This window comes from Corvus brachyrhynchos, unplaced genomic scaffold, assembly GCF_000691975.1.
Source record: "Corvus brachyrhynchos isolate BGI_N302 unplaced genomic scaffold, ASM69197v1 scaffold33, whole genome shotgun sequence".
Classification (NCBI taxonomy): domain Eukaryota; kingdom Metazoa; phylum Chordata; class Aves; order Passeriformes; family Corvidae; genus Corvus; species Corvus brachyrhynchos.
This window is the reverse complement of record NW_008237254.1, coordinates 155,476-162,916: the sequence shown is the minus strand read 5'-3', so window position 1 is coordinate 162,916 and position 7,441 is coordinate 155,476. Positions and strand designations below refer to the sequence as shown.

At 45.7% G+C, this 7,441-nt stretch overlaps 1 long non-coding RNA gene across 1 annotated transcript; it reads right to left on the bottom strand.

Annotated features, from left to right (window-relative positions):
- Positions 1-1,300: 1,300 nt before the first annotated feature.
- LOC108445734 lies at positions 1,301-7,009 on the bottom strand. The gene is made up of 3 exons (XR_001860690.1): positions 6,528-7,009; positions 4,709-4,807; positions 1,301-1,740 (listed from the first exon to the last, which is right to left on the bottom strand). It is a non-coding gene; the product is annotated as an uncharacterized LOC108445734 (long non-coding RNA).
- Between the last annotated feature and the right edge of the window lie 432 nt (positions 7,010-7,441).

The window sequence follows — 7,441 nt, the reverse complement described above, 5'->3', positions numbered from 1 at the left end:
GGCGCCGCCGGCCGGCGGCAGCGAAGCTGCGACCAGAGGAGGCGACGCACGGAGAACTGAGCGGCGCGGCCCGGCCCGGCCCGCACAGCCCCGAACGCGACCCCGGGAAGAGCGCGCAGGCACCAGCAGCCCCGACAATTCCAACACGGGAGCGACCACAGGAGAGAGCAAAGACGCAGCGAGACAGAAAACAGCAGCCACTCGGAAAAAGGAGAAGATCATAGTAACTAAGACCTTAGGGATAGTAAAATGGTATAATGTTAAGCAAAATTATGGTTTTATAACAAGGTGTGACAACCAGCAAGATATATTCGTGCATAGAACTGCTATTAAAAACAATAACCCTGAAAAATGCATCCCAAGCTTGGGAGATGGAGAAGTCGTGGAATTCAAAATTGTTCTAGGGAGAAAAGGGTTACAAGCATCGCAGGTCACTGGGCCTGATGGTGTTTCTGTAAAAGGCAGTATATATGCAAAAAATCGTAGTCATATTAGACAATATCTCCATTGTAAGCCCCCCCTACAGTTTCCCTTTCCTAATCCCACCTTTCCCTTTTACCCTATGTCCTATTACCCCCAGTGTATTCCCAATCCGTTTTTTCATCCATGGTTTCCCTCACAAAACCATGCTTTTGCCAATTGTTTCCCCAAAAATCCCTTTCCAATGCCGAGTGGGGGATGAAAAGGGGGAGGGAAGAAGTTAAACCCTCTCCTGCCTCAGTTTCCCCACAAAGCATGCTCAGAGAGTCCTGTCTCCCTTCTGTCAGCCCTAAGATGTTCCACAGAATCTGATTGGACATTTAAAGACTCAGGAGGGTGGCCTGTTTTGTTTTGAAACTGTTCTTGTTATGTTTATCCAGTTGTTTTCATTCTCCTTTTATTAAAATAAAACGGGTGAGGTGTTGGGGTCCCTCCCCTGCCGTGTAGCCCTGGGAGAGGGGCCCTGAGGGCACAGACACGGGGTTTCCCTGCCCCTGCTCAGCCTCGTTCCCATGGGTTGGTTTGTGTTCCCTGCGCGGGCAGAAGGACCCTTGGTCCCGTGACTGTGACAGTTCCTCAGCAGAGCCCCGGCCATGCGGCTGGAGAAATAAACATCTCTGAAATATCTAGCAAGAATCCGTCCATATATATTTCTTTTCCATGGGACTCCTGGTTTGATATATGCGTGTTACAGTATCCCCGCTGTAATAGTTCTTCCTTCCCTGTTCCCCCACTGGCCCTTGCTCCATCGCCACTCCCTCAGAGTTTCCCTATTGGTTCCCATATTGGTTCGCCTGTGTACCACCCCCATGCCCTCAGATCATTGGTCCCTGATGCTCTCTGGCCTCGTATATAAACCTGGGCCCTCTCATGTTCTGGGTCTTTGTCCCTGGACCCGTTCACATGCGTGGCTGGAATAAACTTCTCCCGTGGAACCCCATACAAAGACCCTTCCTGCCTCTTTGCTGTCAACTCGTTCTTGAGCCTATCTGGTGTGTGCGAATGTGTGTTTGAGTGTGTTGGCCCTGCCCAGCGGCTTCATATAGGAGATGCTTCTGGAAGGTTGCGGCACCCAACATCCGCCCGCCGCAACATGTCGCCTGCAGCTGCTCCACAATTTACCTGCAGAAGTTCCTTGGCAGACCCTCTCCTGTCCTAGGCTGTGTCCAGGCAGCACTTCAGAAAGTCACACAAGAGAGAGGATTGTAGCAAGGTGTTCTTCAGCTTTGGGGTCCTTTGTGTGGCTATCAGGTATCAGGCCTGAAGTAAAGGGAAACACGAGACTCCACCTGTTTCTTCTGTATCTGAACCTGCTCCCCTAGATCCCATTCCTTAAGCTTAGTTTTCCAGTGGCTGTTTCTTCCCTGGCAGAGGGTCAGAGACAAGTTTTCACTACCAGAACAGAAAAAACATAAATGCAGCCACACTTGTTCCAACATCCAAAAGATCTTGCCTTGACTGTCAATTTCATTGGCTGATCTCTTTAGTAGGAAGTTCATCAGCAAAACCACATTTTTTGCTCCTTGGAGAATTGACTCCAACTTTTCCACGATTGAAAAACGCCTATGTGAAGCTGAAGTTGGTTTCCTATGATACAGCTGGCAAAGCAAAACAAGTCCAGTGGGAAGGAAATCCACTTTTGCAGTAGCTGCAAACGGGTAATAAGGTCACAGATTTATTTAATATACCAAGACACAGGCAAAGATTCAGCACACAATTATAGCTGCCATCTGTGAAAACAAGATCCAAAACTTATCCAGGCCACCCAGACACATGAGAGAACAATATCCAGATGATTTAGAAGCCTGAAACTGTCAAAGAGCCAATGAATTTGGAAAAGATAGTACTGTTTTGGAGAAAATTGATGCTCCGTGATTAATAAAGTAAAACACAAGCAGAACTGCTTGGGGTTTGGTTTGATTTACCTAGGTGGCTTGTTTTGGTTTTTGTTTGTTTGTTTGTATAAAAATGGAAGTGGGAAAGGTTCAGTGTACCCTGACAGCCAGGATGGCCAGCTGTGTTGTGGGGTGCCTTAGGCTCAGCATCGCCAGCTAGGCAACGGAGGGGATTGTCTCACTCTGCTCTGCACTTGTGCAGCCTCACCTTAAGTGCTGGGGGCAGTTTTGGACACCCCAATATAACAAAAATATTAAGCTATTAGACAGTGTCCAAAGGAAGGCCATGAGGATGATGAAGGGTCTAGAGGAGAAGCCATATGAGGAGTGGCTGAGGTCACTTGGTCTGTTCAGCCTGCAGAAGAGGAGACTGAGGGGAGACTTCATTGCAGCCTACACTACCTCATCAAGGAAGAGGAGGGGCAGACACTGATCTCTTCTCTGTGGTGACCAGTGACAGGACTCAAGTAAATGGCATGAAGTTAAGTCAGGGGAGGTTTTTCACCCAGAGGGTGGCTGGGCACTGGAACAGACTCCCCAGGGAAGTGGTCACATCACCAAACGTGACAGCTTGAAGAAGTGTTTGGGCAATGCTCTCAGGCCCATGGTGTGATTCTTGGGGTGGCCTGTGCAGGCCCAGGAACTGGACTTCTTGATGATTGTGGTGGGTCCCTGCAAAGTCAGCATATTCTGTGAGTGTAGGATTCTAGGATTCAACCTGCATTTTTGTCTTGGGGTGACTTGATGTTGTATTCCCTATCGCTGCTCTATGCCCAGAAATTAGTTTTATACCTTTCTATGCTTTTCAACTGAGCCTGAGCAGAGAGAGAGAAAACTGAGCAAACTTCTCAAAGTAGTGCTTTTCAAGGACAAGCAGAGATAACACTCTCGCCTCAGAATTTTTTTTTCCCCCTGCTGCTGCTGGGCTGTGGGGAGAGGAGCAGAGAAGCACCCTGCTTGCTTGTTCAGCCAGTTTTTAGTTTTGTTTTTTTTTTTCTCCAGAGAGCTGAACTTTGTTTTCCTGGAATTTCATTTTTTTTCCGTTTTTCTGCTGGACTGCTTCAATATCAGAACACATCAGGAGGACTTTCCACCGAGCACAGAGCCCTGGGCCAAGTCCCAGCTCTGAGGAGGAGGGAGACCAAAAGGGAGGACTTTAACATTTTCCCAGGTTTTTCTCCACAGTGAGAGATTTTATTACTTAGCATTATTATCCTTTTCCTGTGTGTTTGTTAAATAAATAGTTTTTATCTCTTTCACTTTCCTTTGAGGAAAACGTTTCTTTTTTCCCGAACCTGGTGGGGGAGGAGTGGCATGTAATCTGCCTTCTATCTGAGTATATATTTAATAATTTGGTCAAACGGACACAATTTCAAAGGCTATTTATCACATTGCTGAATGTGCTGCTGGAAAATTCTTGTCATTCAGAGACAGAGTTCAAAGACAGTTCAAAATGTGTACACGAAATTTCAGGCATCACTAAAGGCCAATATGGCACGTTTCTTATCTGTTTATGTTCCACTCCTCTTCTGAGGTACTCCCATTCATGGAACCAAAGCTGCAGCAGGTGCTGATGGGCTTCAGGGCCATTTTTAGAGCTAGACCTAGAGGAATTAGTTCAACCTGGCAGGAATGGGATTTTTTCTCATGGGAGACAGAACACTGGACAGACTAGAAAGACATTAGTATCTGAGACAATTTCCACCTTACTTTGAGAGAGGTTTCCATAAAGTGAGGAAGTTTTTTTGAGGAAGATTTTTATGCCTGCAATGCCAAGCGACCAGATGTCCACTTTGGGGCCATATCACTGGCCTCTCACAGCTTCTGGTGCCATCCACCAAGTAGTCCCAACAACAGAGGTGCGTTTTTCCTTCTTATGGATGAGCTGAGCACAGAGGCCAAATCACCTGAGGAGAAAACTAAACACTCTAAAAGCCAGATTCAATTAGGAAACCAAGAAAAAGAATGCCCCCATGCTCTGAGAATGTGCTCTTGAATCTAGCCAGAAAAGTGGCTGTGCTGTTTCCTCAGGGCTGCGGCCAAGGAAATATGGAATTGGCCACTAAACAAAATCTTCATGTTTCATGCAGTGGTTTCTATTTATTCACCTGAAGTTTGAGATACTGTAACTCCCTTCCTGTGGAAGGGACATGCATAAACCAAAGCCACTCTTCACACCTTGTTCCTTGAGATATCTCCCTGCACATTGCAACTGTGCTCTCAGCTTGCAGCAGGGGTCTATGTACAAGCATTACATTTGGGCAGCTGGCAGTCACTCCAAAGCAGCCCCACACCTCATGCTGGGAATGCTGCACCTGACCAAGAATACCTACCCAACTTGACAGATCCATCCAGGCCCAGAAGGATGTTTCACTTTTGATGTGTCTCTGGATCAACTTCCTGGAATGCAGAAAAGCCAGTCCTTGCAGGCACTGAGAGAGAGAAAACGAATAGGAAGATGAAAGTTAGCAATCTGGTTTCATAACACAAGAAAGGATCTTTCTCTAATGATTTACTTTCTAGGTGAGTGGGGAGTAATGGCATAACATGCTGCTGGCAAGAGAAAGAGCTTGCCACTCCAACCCTAGTCAAGCAGTATCTCTTTATGTGAAGGCAAATTAGCTTTGGAAAGTGAAAAGGCAACTGTTGTTCTAGACTGCCCCATGAAAACAGAGCCAGAAGGACTGATGCTGGTTTGGGCTGCTCTCTCTCTCTCCATCCAGAGGACAAATGAGAGGTTGCCCAAAAATGGTATGAAGTGGATCACTTTCAGGCAGGAGGCTGCATGAAAAAGGTTTTATTGCTGGCCTTGACAGCAGACTCAGAAGTAGCACATTAGTGACTTTTCAGAAGCAAAAACCATTTGGGGTTCAATGCTCTCCTTTGCCGCTGAGAACTGTGACAAATAAGTCTCTGTTTTTTCTTTGCTATTAATTTAAAATTTTGCTACCAACAGTTTTGCTTTTGCAGGTAAGGAATGCAGTACAGACAGGCTTCCAGCAAATGTTTAGAGAGGCAAAGTGGAGTACCATAAATAAATATAGAGAGTGTACAACATCAGTAGTTAAGAGTATAAGAACAGAGTAGAGTAAACTCTGAGAATGAAATCACTGCTGTTCTTACCACCATTGTTTCAAAGGACAATCCTGTCCAAGCCATCAGAAGCACAAGTAAGATCCCTTAACCTCCCTACAAACAGCTGCTATCCGTCCTTCACTCATTCCCATCTTGCTAATCACATCCATTAAAGAGTGCCATCTACATACTCCATTATCAGCCAGAGATCCTTATTGACAAGGTAGCTGAAGGAAGAAAACAACAGCATGGAGATGAATGTGCCTGGCTAAATTGTCTTATGGAGAAGAGCAGAGTGGACTTTTGTTTCCACGTAACTTGTACTTGTAGACAGAAAAAAATGGAGAGACACTCCATCTTGGCTATGGAGTGCTTGCAATCTCTGCAGTTTAAATCAGAAAGGCACATCCCTGGAAAAGGAAATGTCTCATATGGCAAGCAAAGGAAAAAGGCAGTTTAGTAATGGCAAAGATTAACCTGGAATAGGGATGCATCACATTAGCTGTTCATCATTCAACACATAAATTCCATCATCAACTCCAGGAACAAGGAGAACCAACTTTCACTACTTTTATCCAGGACCACGGGGGTGTGCACTACTGAGGACAGAATTTGGTCAACCTTTTGGAAAACCTTGCATAAAGTACATTCCATAAAAAAGAAAAACACTTCCAAAACTGGCAAATTATGTGTTTCTGGAAACAAGAACCTAGTCTTTGGCAGCCACAACAATGAAGAATAGTGGGACTGGCCCAAGGGAAATAATTTTGATGGTGGTTTATCAGGAATTATCATAAAATACTTGAAGAAGATCAAACCCTGAACAACCAAATGGCATGGAGGAAGCTGTTGATTTAGTAAGAGAGGGCTGATCCAGGTTTTTAAAAAACTCTCTTCAAATTATGTATGCCAGGCAAGATCATTGCAGACAAAATGCAATTTCCTCTCCTACATTGTATATGAGTAGATGAATAATGATAAAAAGATCAAATTTCTATGAGTGAGTAAGGGGCTTTCTAACCCTTGCCTTGCAAGTATGTAAATAAACATTCATATGATAATACCAGAAATATTTACCTGTCTAGGTGACAATGTTGGAGTTCTTCTTGTTCCTCATGATCAGGATTTCTTTTAGTTGTTCCGTGGTGCTCTGTTGCCACAGATCAATTTGCTTTATGGCCACCTCAAATGACATTAAAAACCATTAAATTGAGCAGTCTGTGGCACAAGATCCCAATGAACATGGAGTGTGCAATTTTGGAACAACACAGCTGAGCTGTGCCAAACTGCCTTGTGATTGGAGCAATTAGGAGCTGACATTCCAACAGCCTGTTTCTCCGCTCGCTCAGGTGCCAGTTACAGGACACATGGCCATAGAGGTTTTGCCTTCTCAGCTTGGCAGAAATGGTCTCTAAACTATCAACACCAAAGCTCTAACAACACTCTTCACCTACATTCTTCAAATGGCCTCAGTTTATCACCACTATTGTCACTCACACACCTTTTGCAAGCACAAGACAATGGTGCTCCTGGGAACATATATCAAAACAGGTGGTCGACACATAATTAGCAATTAAAACCCAGCTAGAATGCCCTTCTCTGAAAGACATGCTGCCCTCCTTGCATTCTTTCTGGTAGTTAAGGTGGACAAAGTGTATGCAAAACGTGTTTGCAGGCTGACATAGGTCTGTGCTTCTTTTGCCCTGGCAGCAAAGTTCTACTGGCAATGCAAAGCTCCAGCTCCAGCTGCTAGCAGAGATGAAAGCACTTGAGAGCCATAGAATTTGCGGGTATGTGAGGTGTTGGGGTCCCTCCCCTGCCGTGTAGCCCTGGCAGAGGGGCCCTGAGGGCACAGACACGGGGTTTCCCTGCCCCTGCTCAGCCTCGTTCCCATTGGTTGGTTTGTGTTCCCTGCGCGGGCAGAAGGACCCTTGGTCCCGTGACTGGGACAGTTCCTCGGCAGAGCCCCGGCCATGCGGCTGGAGAAATAA